Source organism: Nuphar pumila, chromosome 7 (genome assembly GCF_984573655.1).
Source record: "Nuphar pumila chromosome 7, dmNupPumi1.hap1.1, whole genome shotgun sequence".
In the NCBI taxonomy this organism is placed as follows: Eukaryota; Viridiplantae; Streptophyta; class Magnoliopsida; order Nymphaeales; family Nymphaeaceae; genus Nuphar; species Nuphar pumila.
The window spans coordinates 39,574,300-39,589,512 of NC_143255.1; the positions used below are offsets into that span (position 1 = coordinate 39,574,300).

The 15,213-nt window shown below is 36.4% G+C and overlaps 1 pseudogene across 1 annotated transcript; it reads left to right on the forward strand.

Annotated features, from left to right (window-relative positions):
• The first annotated feature begins 388 nt into the window (after positions 1-388).
• LOC149832001 (oxoglutarate-dependent flavonoid 7-O-demethylase 1-like) lies at positions 389-14,761 on the forward strand (annotated as a pseudogene). The gene is made up of 4 exons (XR_016433206.1): positions 389-499; positions 12,449-12,696; positions 12,940-13,260; positions 14,371-14,761. The product of XR_016433206.1 is annotated as an oxoglutarate-dependent flavonoid 7-O-demethylase 1-like (transcript).
• The last annotated feature ends 452 nt before the right edge of the window (positions 14,762-15,213 follow it).

Genomic DNA, 15,213 nt, shown 5'->3' on the forward strand with positions numbered 1-15,213 from the left:
TGAACAAGCCCAAGGGGTTTGGTGTAATGGGAGAGGACCTTGGCTGCTAGACGGGTGGTCATGGTTATATTCTCACTGACATCAACCTGTTGCATATAAGAATGGGCAAAGGTTTTATGCCTCTTGTTCATGCCGAAGTAGGGTGACAATCTAGGGGCAAGGGGTGTGCCACGGATTTACACCGTCAGGAAAACAATCGTTAGCACGACTAGGTCTCTGATCCCAGGGGCAGATTCCCCTTTTCTTTGAAAAAAAAAAACTGAATGTAAGTTTGTTCTATAGGCTCACCCCATGACCAAATTGAATAATCACCATTTCTATATTTTTCAATCCTAAAATAACTTATAGTTGAACTCAGAGTGAAGCTTATTGAAAACTAGTAGCTGAGATGGGAGTTAATACAATTGGTAAAAACTTGGTCAAACTACGTACCTTGATGGTGAACGTTTGGAAACTGGTAGCTGGGATAGGCGTTTATGCATTTGGAATGGGAAGTGAGGTAATATTTCTTTTGTATTTATACTAACGAATGGAATTGATAGCTACCACCTTCTAGAGGTGGAAGCTGCCAAATCCAGGTTTTGGCAGCTGCCATTTCTTCAAATGCATAATCTCCATCAGACTGCCAGTTTTCAAACTGAGCCTTAATGTAGTCTAAATATATTTGATGGTATTATAAATCAAAACTTACTCTATTTATTCACTGCTGATTTGTTTAGAATGTGGAAGCATGATATAATTAAGAAAAAACTCACTAGCACAAAAGGTGGTACTCTGTATCTAACGCATAGATTGATGAGAGATTTAATTTCTCTTAGTTTAGGTCACCAACCAATGAAATGAAATCAAATAACTGAGAATTGCAAAGAAAGTTGGCTACCTGCATATTGTTGCTTCCTTTATGTCTGCACTTGGATTGTTTAATACGTTAAACTAGTTGTATTCAACCATATTAAAATTACTAAAATATCTTTCAAAAGTGACATTTTAAAAAAATGTATGATTATTTTTTGAGGTCAACACGGTAAATTTGATGGATTCTTAAAGGTAGTTTTGTGAAAAAAGGTGTCTTGGCCCAAATTAAAAGATAGTCTTATATATATAAATATATATATATATATATATATATATATATAATTCAGTCTGAAAATGATTAAAATACTCTTAAAAATAGTATTTTTGGATATACATGGCTACTTTTTTGGCATTACAGGCCTTTTAAACTTGTCGATAATTGAAAAGTTAAACACATTTCCCCAAAATTAACTTTATGAATCTATTAAATTTATTTTTTTGACCTAAAAATGTAACCATATATTTTTAAAAAATACCACTTTTTTAAGGGTTTTTGTCATTTTAATATAATTGAATCTATGATGTTAAATACAACTAATTTAATGTTAGATTAACCATATATATATATATATGCTAGAAAGCTTTTTATTTTTAATTGTTGCAAGTATGGGTGAATCTGAAACTGTAAATCTCATCTCTAGCGGATCAACCCAGTGCTGATAAGGAACTATGTCATCTGGTCAGAGTCTGGGTATGGATCCAAAATGGGCCAAAAGAAAGGTCTGATGTGTATGGCCCCAGTTCCAGGTATGGATCCAAAATGAATCTAAAGTTAAGGGCTCGTCACAGTCGAGTAACGCTTTGAATTTGAATCAGGTCTGCTTCGTGCAAGAATGGTGGTTCACGTAACTCAGTTCATCTCCAGCTTCACACTTTCCAAAGGAGTGGTTACAGGATGGTATGGCATGGACCAAAATACACCCTTCGCCATTCTTAAAATGGTCTTATGTGGTAGAATCCAACAAGCATGATAGGGATCCTTAATTGAAGGATTTTGCTGTTAAATCTTACAATCAGACAATGCTAATCGTCTTTAGTATAATATAAGATAATTCTTCAAAAGCATATAATATATAATAATGGATTATGGTTAGCGGGGGCAATGTTGCCTGTATCGGCCGATACACTTCGTATCAGCATAAAATCGATACCCGCTTCACTCCTGAATCTGCTATTTTTTAATCAATGTAAAAAAATATTTAAAATAATAATAATATTAGCTTAATACTATTTTAATGATTGCCTGGTTGTAAACGGATATAAACGTGCACAGAGGATCCTGGGACAACTCTTTTATTTAAAAAATTTTAATTGTTTATAGATCAAATGTTATAGATGTGTTCTACATGTTTCGTTTAGTATGAAACTTGTTTTGAATTATATGATTATGACAGGTAATAATGTTTTTAGGAGGGTTAAAACAATCATCAGCCCATAATATGCCACACATCTTTACATCAAAAAACCATGATCCAAGGTTTCATCCTTATTTAAGGAGCCATGTCGAACACATTTGCATGGTTAAATTAAGTTGATATATCTTGCACCTATGATTTCTAGCTGGACCAGTGCACTTAGATTTATATAGAGTAAAAACTTTAAATTATACTAGCACAAAAACTGGACCTAGAGTTAAAAAAACCAAATCAAAACCCTAATTCTTATCAACATCATAAATTAAAAAAACATTCTAACCAAAATCAAATCATATAGATTCATGCCTAATGGTAATTAAAAAACAAAAAAATAAAAAGCCATAACTGAACATTTATGTCATTCTAAAAAACCAAATCAAAATCTTAATTCCTACAAACATCATAAGTTATGCATTTATGCTAATTAATAAAATAATAATAATATTCTAACCAAAATAAAATCATGCAATATTCATATAATCATGCCTAATGGTAATTAGAAAAAATACACAAATAAACCATGAAACCATAACTAAATATTTATGTTATTCTAAAAAACCACAATCAATACCCTAATTACTACAAACATTGTAAATTATGCATTTGTACTAATTGATAGACAAACCCTAGTATTATAACCAAAATCAAATCATGCAATATTCATGAATTTACACTACAAGAAAATTGTTAATTAGCGACGGACATTAGCGACGGATTTTTTCCGTCGCTAATTAGCGACAGATTAGCTAGAGATAGAATCTGTCGCTAATTCGCGACGGATTAGCGAGGAAACAACTTTTATCGCTAATCTGTCGCTACTTAGCGACGGATTAGCGACTGCATTTTTTGTCGCTACTTTTTATTACAAGAACACCATTTTAGCGATGGATTTAGAGAGGGAACTCTGTCGTCGCTAATTAGCGACGGCGTAGCGACAGAATATATTCCGTCGCTTTTTTTGTATTTTGATTTAGCGACGGCTTAGCGACGGAATGTTTCCGTTGCTAAATGTCGCGTAAATCCCTAATCCCATCCCTCTTTCTCTTTTTCTTGTTTCGCTGTATTGCTCCCGCCCGCCGCCCTCTCCCTCCCGTCGTTCGTCGGCTCTCGCCACCGTCCGGCCGCCGCCGCTCGCCAGCCGCCGCTCCCCGTCCACCGCTCGCCAGCCGCCGCTCGCCAGCTGCCGCTCCCTGTCAACCTCCCGCCACCGCCCGGTGACGCGCAGGTAATCTTCTTCTTCTTCTTCTTCTTCTTCTTCTTCTTCTTCTTCTTCTTCTTCTTCTTCTTCTTCTTCTTCACGCTGTACGCCCCGGCGATGGCCGATGAGGTTGAGCCCGGGCTATCGGCGGCGAACCTCGCCTGAGCTTGCCTTGCCTCAAGCTCATGGCCTGAGGTGAGGCTTCGCCTGAGCCGGGCTTGCCTCAGGCTCATAGCCTGAGGTGAGTCCTCGCTTGAGCCAACCTCATGCTTGAGCCATAAGGTGTGCTCGTTGAGGCCAGGGTCGAGCCCTCGCCTGGGCCAGGTTCACGTCTGAGCCTCCCCTGAGGTGAGCTCACCTCAGCCTAGCCTCCATTCTTCACTCCAGTCAGGCTTGAGGTCTTGCTCATCCACGCCTAAAACTTTTTTGTTTTTTCCTATTACAGTTATTTGGACTTTTTCTCCTTAAAAAGTTTCATGCCATGACCGACCATCTAAAAAACTGCCATTTTGGATCCAGCTTTGTTTGAGTAAAATTCATATTTTGGCAAAACGTGGACTCATGACAATACTTTTTAGACTTCTAAATATTAAGACTTTCAGAAAAGGGTTATCACACTGTTATTCCACTAGAAAATGCCAACCATGAATTTCATAAAGAATAAGAACAAAACATATAAAATTTCACGCTTAGAATAAGAAAATGTCATTGAACAAGGATATATAAGTGGAAACACACATTTTAACAATATGTTAAACTTCTCCACAAATAGGGCAATATAATGATGACAAAACACCATTGGAAGTAAGACATGTGAGGTTAGTACAGGAGAAGAAGCATATACAAAGAGAACATGTTCCTTGACTCTTGATGCAAAATTTGTCAAGTGTTAAAAGCTACAAGCTAAACTTTCTAACTCCTTAACCTTAAGAACCTCCATTCAGTGTAAACTTGCAGAGCCATAAGTATTTTTTTTTTCTTTTTTCCACTTTGGTGATGATCATGAATGTGTGCATCAAGCATGAAAGAATCAGATTTCTTTTTTTTTTCTACTTTCGGCGAAAAGTTTTGTAACATTGCTGCAATTTTGAATTATACTGAAAACATGGGAGCAATTTGAAAAATTAGCCTTTAGTTTTTTCATCGAGTTCTCACTACAATTTGATGTTCAAGCTTCAAAAACAAGGTTCGGAGTGCACTTACAATTTTTCTCCTTTTTTTTTAGGGGAAGACGCTAGTTTAAAAAAATATATCATCAATGCTTCTTTTTCACTTTATTTCATCGCATTTCATCATTAGATATATCATCAACAGTTTAGTTGTTTTTTGCATTGCATAAGTGTTTGTGTTTCCCTAATTAGCTTCAATATTCATTTTAACACAGTGTTTTTTGCAGATTTCTCAACGGAACTCGCTTGTGCCCCGCCACCCGTGGTAAGTAAGTGACAAAAACAATGCAAATCGGGTAAATACCCGTGGTGAGTAAGTGATGCAAGCGCATCACATGTTATTTAATTTATTGAATGTAACACTTTATTGTTCACACACTCACTTAGTTGTTGATATCTAGGACTGCTTTGTTGAAGTTCGGAGATCATGCTGAGCATGATTTTAATGTATGAGAATAGAAGTGTTCTTATTTTTGGAGTACGGAGTCCATGCTATGCATGGTAGTAGTTAGTGGGATATTGAAGTGTGTTTGCTGCATGTACATGTTTGACATTTGTTTGATATGAATTATTTTGATGTATTGCAATGTTTGATGTGATTGTATCCATGCTTACATGTAGTTACTTTCAATTTGATTATGTCTTCCATGTGAAATTGTATACTGAAAGCATGATTTAAATGAATGTATCGTGTCATGAATAGTTTGCACATGAAAATATTAAGTTATCAATGCATGCATCATAATTCTTGTGATTGTATGACATCATATATTGCATGATAAATTTGATATTTTCTTCATTATAGCATTCTGATGGTTCTCTTTTAACTGGTTAGGATACTATTCGTAACATCATACGACAGAATGACTGCAAACCGTGAATGGATGTACCGTAGGATAGTGGACAATGAGTTATCGCATGAATATATGGATGGTGTCGATAGTTTTATTGAATTTGCAACGGCAAGTGTCAGTACGGTAGATCCCACAGGTCGGATTAGGTGTCCCTGCAAGATTTGTAAGAATAATCGATTTGTAGAACCTCATGGGGTTAGACATCACCTATACAGGAAGGGTTTTGTGAGTGATTATCAGAACTGGATGTTTCATGGAGAAGAATTTAGAAACAATTTTGATGCACAGGTGAATGTGGTGCACGATAATCCATATACGAATTTGATATTTGATGCTGCAGGAACAGAACTGGGTTCTGCTATGAGTTCTAGTGATGTAAGAACTGCCGTAGATGAAGAATCACCAAACGATGCAGCTAGTAGATTTTATGATTTACTTAAAGATGCTGATGCGCCACTTTGGAACGGTTGTGAGAGTCACACTATCTTGTCTGCAGTTCTTCAACTAATGAATTTGAAGTCCGAGTATAATTTGAGTCAATCATGTTTTGACCGTTTGTGCATGATTGTGAAGAGTATGTTGCCTAAAGATGAGAAATTGTCACAAAATTTCTATCGTGCGAAAGTTATGGTCAACGCTCTAGGTATGGGTTACAAAAAGATTGATGCTTGTCCAAATCACTGCATGTTGTATTTCAAGGAGTAGGAAAATGACATATCATGTCTGTCATGTGGGCATCCTCGGTTCAAGCCAAAGACAAGAGGCAATGGTAGCACGAGATCAAAGGAAGTTTCATACAAGTCGCTCCGCTACTTTCCTATCACTCCTAGATTGCAGCGATTGTATATGTCTTCAAAGACAGCTAAACACATGAGATGGCATGCAAATAAAGTTCGACACGATGAAAACAAGATCATGCATCCTGTTGACGCTGAAGCTTGGAAGCACTTTGATCGTACACGATGAAAACAAGATCACAATCATTGTTTATGTTTGTGCGTAGGTTCGCAATGGTGATGTTAAAGATCAAGGAATATGTGATTTAGAAAATGGTCCGACCAAAGTTGTGCAATGCTACAACGGGTATATCGTAAATGGTTATCGATTCTATACAAAAGACTACGGTATAAACAAATCAACGATAAATAGTGATGTGTGTGTCAAGGGTAGCAACTACGGTGAAAATGAACATGATTACTACGGTGTTATAGAGGAAATAATGGAGTTGACTTACTTAGGCATGAATAACAGGGTTACGATATTCAAGTGTCATTGGTTTGATCCAACTGCAACAAGACTCGACAAAGCTTCAGGCATTGTGGAGGTGAATCATAAATCCAGGTTTGGAACATATGAACCATTCATATTAGCCTCGCAAGCTCAATAAGTTTATTATACTTCATATTCGAGTATAAAAAAGTCAGATAGAAATGAATGGTGGGCAGTTTGCAAGGTGAAATCCAAACTATACCCCGAGTATGATCAGTTACAGGAAGATGAGTTAGCTGAAGACAGTGATTACTATCAATCAGATGATGTCTATGACTTCGCTTATGGTCACGATGTTGCGCATGATATGCATGTCATATCTCCATTGGCCGATGAAACATTCATAGAGGAATGTGATCCAAATGATGTACCAAGTGGATGGGCAAACAATGAAGAAGAAGAAAGTCAAACTAGTGACGAGGAAGAATTCTCAAGCTAGTGAGCAAAATCTTATACTACAAACCTCTATTTAAATGCATTGTAATACTTGATGTGAGTTGTATTGCAATACTTGGTGTGAATGATCATAAATTTTATTTGAATGTATTGTAATACTTGATAGGAATGATTCGAATGCATTGTAATACTTGATGTGAATGATTTCAATTATCTGAATGTATTATAATTTATGCAATTAACGAATGATTTGAATTAGTGCAATACTTGATGCCAATGATTTGAATTATTTGAATGCATTGCAATGCTTGATGTGAATGACTTGATTGCATTGTAATACTTGATGTGAATGATTTCAATTATCTGAATGTATTATAATTTATGCAATTAACGAATGATTTGAATTAGTGCAATACTTGATGCCAATGATTTGAATTATTTGAATGCATTGCAATGCTTGATGTGAATGACTTGATTGCATTGTAATACTTGATGTGAATTATTTCAATTATCTGAATGTATTATAATTTATGCAATTAACGAATGATTTGAATTAGTGCAATACTTGATGTCAATCATTTGAATTATTTGAATGCATTGCAATGTTTGATGTGAATGACTTGAATGCATTGTAATACTTGATGTGAATTATTTGAATGTATTGTATGACATATGTTATTTGTTAGAATATGGTTCGTGGAGGTTATAGTGGTCGCTCATCCAGTAGTAGTCAGGCTCAGCCATCATCTTCACGGGCTCCTATGATAGGTATATCATATAACTAATTAGATGCTTGATTAGTTTAAATGCACATTCTGAGAATTTCTAATGTATTTTTTTACAGATGATGTTGCGCCTGTACACGACCCACCTACACCAGTTGATCACACAAGTCAACAACCAACACAGGAAACACGGTCTTCTCAGGCTGGCACAAGAAGACTCATTCGAATAGTGTATATCGATAATCGACCGTAAGTATTTTGTTTTCAATTATTGCATAGCTTTTAAATATTTTATATTGATATTTACTGTGTAACAATTCATGTGCAGCACGAGGTTTGAGCCACAAGAAGTAGTACGAGAGATTAGGAATTCACTTCTTCAACATCTACCAGGACCAGTTGCTCAATGGAAAGAGTACCCAAAGGAGGTGTTAGACAGATTGTGGTCCTCATTCATGGTATACAGTTGTTTCTCATAGTTAATGTGTTTCATATTTAATTTATTTAAGCAATGTCTACTAACTTTCTAAAAATATTTGTAGGCTTCGAATCGCTTCGCAACTACGGTGGAAGAAAATGATGCAAGAAAGGTGTGGCAGAAGGTGGCTGCCAATCGATTTGCAGACATGCTGCACACTATGAAGACTGCAGCAAAAAAAGCATTTGGCGGAATAGATGATCCACTACAGTGGAAGGGCCATGACCCTATTATTATCATGAGAGATTATTGGGATGAAATGTGCGATAAGTAGGTGGGGGATGCATTTCAAAATCGCTCTGCGAATGCTGCACAAAATCGAGTGAAAATATCCGAAGCCCATCTACACACAGGTAGATCTAAGACATTTGGGAGCTACCTGAAGAAAATGGTAACTCATCAATATATAATATTAATTTTATAAGTATTGTTGCAAACTTGTTAACTAAATCTTTTATCATTTAACTTCGCAGGAAGCAGAAAAATGAGGCAGTGTACCATATAAGGATGTGTTTGTAGAAACACATAAACGGAAGACCACGGGAGTCTTCGTATCAGAGAAGGCGAGAACGACAACGGTATGTATTAATTCTATTAATAATCATTGCAATATATATGCAAGTTATCATAATGTTATCATTAATTATTAATGAATACTTTAAACATTATTTTGTAGGAGGCATATGAGCAACAGATGGTAGAGCGATATGGCTAAGACGCTACTCAGCATCCATCATTTGATCCTACATCATGGGTGACTGCAGCAGGTGAACCCAAAAAAGGTCGCGTGTTCGGGTTTGGAAGTAATATGAACACTTCACCAGTTATTGGTTCTTCCAGTTACGGCTCACCGACTTCTTGCGCCGACATAAGCTCCAAGCAGCCGACTATTCTTTCTGGTGAAGATGTACGCGAGATCATTAATGAATCACTGAATAACTACTTTCAATACACCGTCGCCCCCTTTCTCCGAAATGAGATCAAGGTCGCTGTTCAAGATAGGGGATCTTCGATTTCAGGTCCCTCTCAGGTATAATCACATATTCAGTTTTTTGACTGCTTTAGAGCACATATGAGCATGCTATATTCATATATTCAATTTTTTGACTGCCTTAGCACACATACGAGCATGATCGAATCACATATATAGTTTTTTGCCTGCCTTAAAGCACATCTGAGCATGGTAGAATCACATATAGAGTTTTTTTAGATGCCTTAGAACACATATGAACATGCTATAATAACATATAGAGTTTTTTTACTGCCTTAGAACATATATGAACATGTTATATATCATTTATGATAGAATCACATATAAAATTTTTTGCTTTGCCTGCCTTAGAGCACATATGAGCATGCTATATTCACATATTCAATTTTTTTACTGCCTTAGCACACATACGAGCATGATCGAATCACATATATAGTTTTTTGCCTGCCTTAAAGCACATCTGAGCATGTTAGAATCACATATAGAGTTTTTTTAGATGCCTTAGAACACATATGAATATGCTATAATCACATATTCAATTTTTTGACTGCCTTAGAGCACATATGAGCATGATAGAATCACATATAGAGTTTTTTTATTGCCTTAGATCACACATGAGCACATGATAGAATCACATATAGTGTGTAATTTATTTCATTATATTTTGTTTATCAATACTGACTATTCTTTTCTTGTGTAGGCTGCTAGTGATAATCAGGGTAGTGGAGCTGAAGGGACAGATAAAGACAATGAACAAGAAGACGCACAAAATCTTGGCGATGATTAGAGGACTGTGTTGAAGAAGTTCTATTTTTTTATTTTTCCTAATTGTAATTGTTGAATTGTAAATAATTAAACTTCTTAATTTTAAGGTGGAACGATTAATTGTTGTAGATTCTTGTTATATGAATTTTTTTCTGTGGTTTGTTTTTTATTTACAGGAAATATAAATTGTACAGGAAATAGAAATTGTACAATTCTCGGTAATTAATTTTCAAATAAATTTTTTTAAATTTTTTTTCGTGTTTGCGACGGATTAGCGACGGAACCATCCGTCGCTATTCATATTAATATAGCGACGGCATAGCGACGGAAGTAAATCCGTCGCCAAGCGGTGGTCGACGTTGAGTACCGGTGGATTGGCGACGGAATATAGCGCTCGTTATTCCGTCGCAATTAGCGACGGACCTGGCGACGGAATAATTCTGTCGCCAGTTAGCGTCGAAATATTCGCGACGTAAGCATACTGTTGTCTCGTTGTCGCTAATCCGTCGCTAACCATGTTAGCGACGGATTAGCGACGGAATGTGGTCGTCGCTAATCTACTGCTTTGTTGTAGTGTTATGCCTAATGGTAATTAAAAAATACAAAAACAAATTAAAACTATAACTAAACATTTGTATTATTCTAAAAAAAAAAAATCAAAACCTTAGTTCCTACAAACATTATAAATTATACATTTATGTTAACTGATAAAAAATACATATTATTTAACCAAAATCAAATCACATAATAAAAAACATACAAAAAACCCCTAAATCGTAAATTAAACATTTATGACATTGTAAAAAAACCAAATCAAAACCCTAAATCCTAACAAACATCATTCATAGATATGCTAATTGAAAGAAACCTAATTAAATATTTTTATCATTTAAAAATAAAAATAAAAATAAAAATAAAAAACATAAATCCTAACAAAAATCAAATTTAGGTGTTGATAATGAAAATCAAGCATTCATTAATTGAATCATAATTAATGATAATTAAAAAAATATCACAGAAAAACCCCTAAAACCCTAATTACATATTCATGTGATTTGAAAAAAACCAAATCAATAACCTAAATCCTAAAAAACTCATAGATTTATGCCAATTAAAAAAAATAAAGCCCCTAATATTCTAACCAAAATCAAGCATTTATATTCATGTCGAATACTAATTGAAAAAAAAAACACAAAAACCTTAAAACCCTAATGAAAATTTTATGCTATTTAAAAAAAATAAAAAATAAATAACCTAAACCCCTAAATACATTATGCATATTTGATTTCTTTCGTCAATTGGCTTGTGTGGTCTCTTATGGCCGTTTGGTCAGGGGGAGGGGCACATAGAAAGTCGAGAGGGAGAGAGACAAAGAGGTGGGGTCGAGGGAGCTCAAAGGAATATAGAGAGAGAAAGAGAGGGATGAGTCATACCGTAATGGATACTTGCCACTTGGCTTGGGTGTTGCCTACCTTGACCCGAGGCACTACCCACCTACACTCTGGGTTAACGTGGGCACTGCCCACCTACGCTCCTTTGGGGGATTTTCGTATGTCTGGGTGGGCACGTGCCCACCTTTACCCATAATGTGGCTCGGCCCCTGTTTCTAGCTCATTAGTCTCTTAACTTCATTAGAAGCAAATATTTTCTCTTAGATATATAGGGGTAACATTTGGTAATGGCAAACATGATTCTTCTTTTTTGTCATTTCTTTCATTTTTTTGGTTTTTTTTTTCGTAAAACTATCTTTACAGATTTAATCTGCATGATTTTCTTAGTGAGAATCGGCTTTTGAATTGCATGAATACAACACGTAGGCATATTTTTATAAGACTTCAAAAATCAACAACCTACAATGTGTGATACTTGCTCAGGTCATAAAAACGTGCTATTCATTAAAAAAAACACCATTCGAAAGCTGGTTCCTATATATGGAACATGCTCAAGACATCTATAAAGTCCGATTTGATCAAAACAACCTGAACCTATGACTATTAGACGTGACATGATGTCATGGCACCATTTCAAATGTTTTCCCATATATATATATATATATATATATATATATATATATATATATGTGTGTGTGTGTGTGTGTGTGATTTTATTTAATCAAGTTGCCCAAATTGTTTTTCATTTTTTTGTTGCTTTCATGAAACTAACCTTACAGATATGATCTTACATGTTTTGATTAGTAAGAATTGGCTCTTGAAACATCCAAGTGTGCTTTGAATACATATATAATCCACCAGAGGTGACTATTTGATTAAGAAAAACTTGATGATTTGAATGCCAGATTATGAGGCATGAGAAATTTTATTTTTCTTTTGCAGTTAATAAACCATGAGGCAAGCTCTAAAATAATTGAAAACATCAAGGAAGAGATGCGGGGATTCTTTGACAGTCCATTTGAAGAAAAGCAAAAAGTCTCACAGCTCCCTGGTGACATTGACGGGTACGGACAAGCATTTGTTGTGTCAAACGATCAAAAGCTTGAATGGGCAGATATCTTCTCCTTGGCAACTCTCCCTCTTCCCCTCAGAAAGCCACACATTTGGCAGAAGCTCTCCCCATCCTTCAGGTGAAACCCTAACCTGACCCTCATACAACTTTCAATGGTTGTGTTTCTTATGCTCTCTTACTCCATTTGTTTTGCTCGCTTGCATACCCGTGCATGCAGATGTACTTATAAACATATGCTTCATACTTAGAATTAGCCCCACTATAGCTTATTTTAATGTTGTTTGCAAAATTATATTGAACTTGCCAATGACAACTGTGGAGTGATCTTAATATTGGTTTTGGCTTTGACAATGAATGACAGGGGAGCAATAGAGAACTATGCAATTGAAACTCGAAATCTTGCAATGACATTATTGGAGTTGATGGCTAGCAATTTAGGAATGAAGGAGGAACTGCATGAGAGCTTTGATGATGGCTACCAATCAATAAGAATGGGCTATTATCCACCATGTCCTCAGCCAGAGTTGGTTATAGGCATTGCTCCATATTCTGATGCTGTGGGGCTTACCTTACTCCTTCAAGTAAACGATGTACAAGGACTGCAGATAAGGAAGGATGGAACATGGCTTCCCATTCACCATTGCCGCAGGCATTTGTGGTTAACATTGGAGACACGATGGAGGTAATGCCCAAATAAGATGTTCGTCTGATTTCTTTATAAGAATCTTCATGCATCAGATCTGTTTGGGAGCCTTGAATAGGAGGTGTGTTGCGGTTTCCCCAAAGCTCACATGCTCTATGCTGTTTGGTTGAAATGTTGATGTCAAAACAATGCATTGGGAATGGAGTTGACCGCCCCATCATCACATTTTAAGTACATTTAGACTATGTTTGAGAGCCTTGCAATGATACTGAAATATCGTTTTGCTAATGTGTGATGTTGAGAGATGGAGTTGCCAAAAACATCCTTTAGTGAAAGGTGTTGAAATGTGGTGTTCGGCCTGCCAGCACCATTCTCGACATATTGTTTCAGCAAATTCCACTGCTCCCAAACAGCAAGAAAGTATGGGAACATGGTGGAGACCACAACACAACTGCTGATTCAAGGCTCCCAAACATAAACTTACAGGTAGATGTTTTTCTGCAACTCCATCCTCAACAGTGTTTTGGCAAAAGCATATTTTGGCAACACACAGAAAAGGTGTTTCTACTTTCCATCTCAATGCAAGCCGCCCGGACAGAGCCTAAATTTTAGTCAAGTATTGAATTAAAATGCAAAACTGTTTTTGTCCACAATTATTGGCAGCTTTTATAATACATGCTTGAAATTGGCCAAGATTTGAAAAAATTTTGCTCAGTTGTAGCGAATATCAGCTAATCTTTGTCAACCTCCATTCCAACTTGGCCCAAGAAAAAAAGCCAAATCCTAGAAGGGTGCTTGGAGTCCCTTGGGTGTGGGGTCCAAGGGATCTTGGTTTGTGTGGAGGAAGGATCAGGTGCAATTACATTGCACAAATGCAATATGCGGCTGCACCTGATGACTCTCCATCTTCTGTTGTAAGCCTGTCAGAGTGGGGCCCAACAGCAATTGCAGCGGCACATTGCATTGCATTTGTGCAATGTGATTGCACCTGATCCCATAAGGTGTCTACAACAAAACCAATATATATATATATATATATATATATATATATTCTTCTTGCGGCAAAAGTTTTTGCAAGTACGGTAGCATTAAAAAAAAATTAAAAGGGTTCAAGCATATGACATGCCATCTTTTCCTTTGTTTTTGCAGATAATAAGCAATGGTGTATATCGTAGCATCGAACACAGGGCGGTTGTCAGTCACGACATAGAAAGATTATCCATTGCTACCTTCGTGGGTACAAATTTGAGGGCAGAGATTGGTCCTGCACCCAGCCTTCCAACTCCACAAAACCCTCCGCTATTTAAAAGAATTGGGACAGCCCAATATTTTAAGGATTTTTTTGCACGTAAATTGCAAGGTAAGTCAAATATAGATGCCATGCGTATTGAGCAAAGCGATGTTGCAGTCAATAATGAATTATATTAACTGATTGTTGTCAAGCCAAATGTCAAATTTTAGAGATTTGACAATCAAATGTAAGATTTGTGCCCATAGTGTTCTTACATTCAATAAAAAGACAAACATATAGTTGTGGAAAGTTCAGTTTCCTCCTAAATAATGTATGCTCATGAAAGCAGAAGTCTGAAACTTGCTTCATCTTTTTAAAACTTTCCTCTATATTTTGAACCTTGGCTCTTCTATTCTAACATCACATTACCATGGAGGAAAAGGGAAGGGAGGTGTGGGCTGAGACCGTTTGCTTCATCCAATGAGGCCGCAGAAACCAACCTATTTCCTTGCCAAAGTTCCCCATCAAGTTTGGACTCCAAGTACATGAGAAAAGAGATGTGGCTGTGCTTGATTGCCAAAAATTAAGGCAGCCGGATTTGGTAGATACCACAATAGATGGTGGGTGGATGATCAGGTTCTGATGGTGGGTTCAGCAGCACACTTAGTGTATCTCATTGAACCTGATCTTGATTTGTGGATACCCTGCAGACACCTCTCTTGGATATAGGGAAGATGGAGTACTCGTATACACCAAGAACA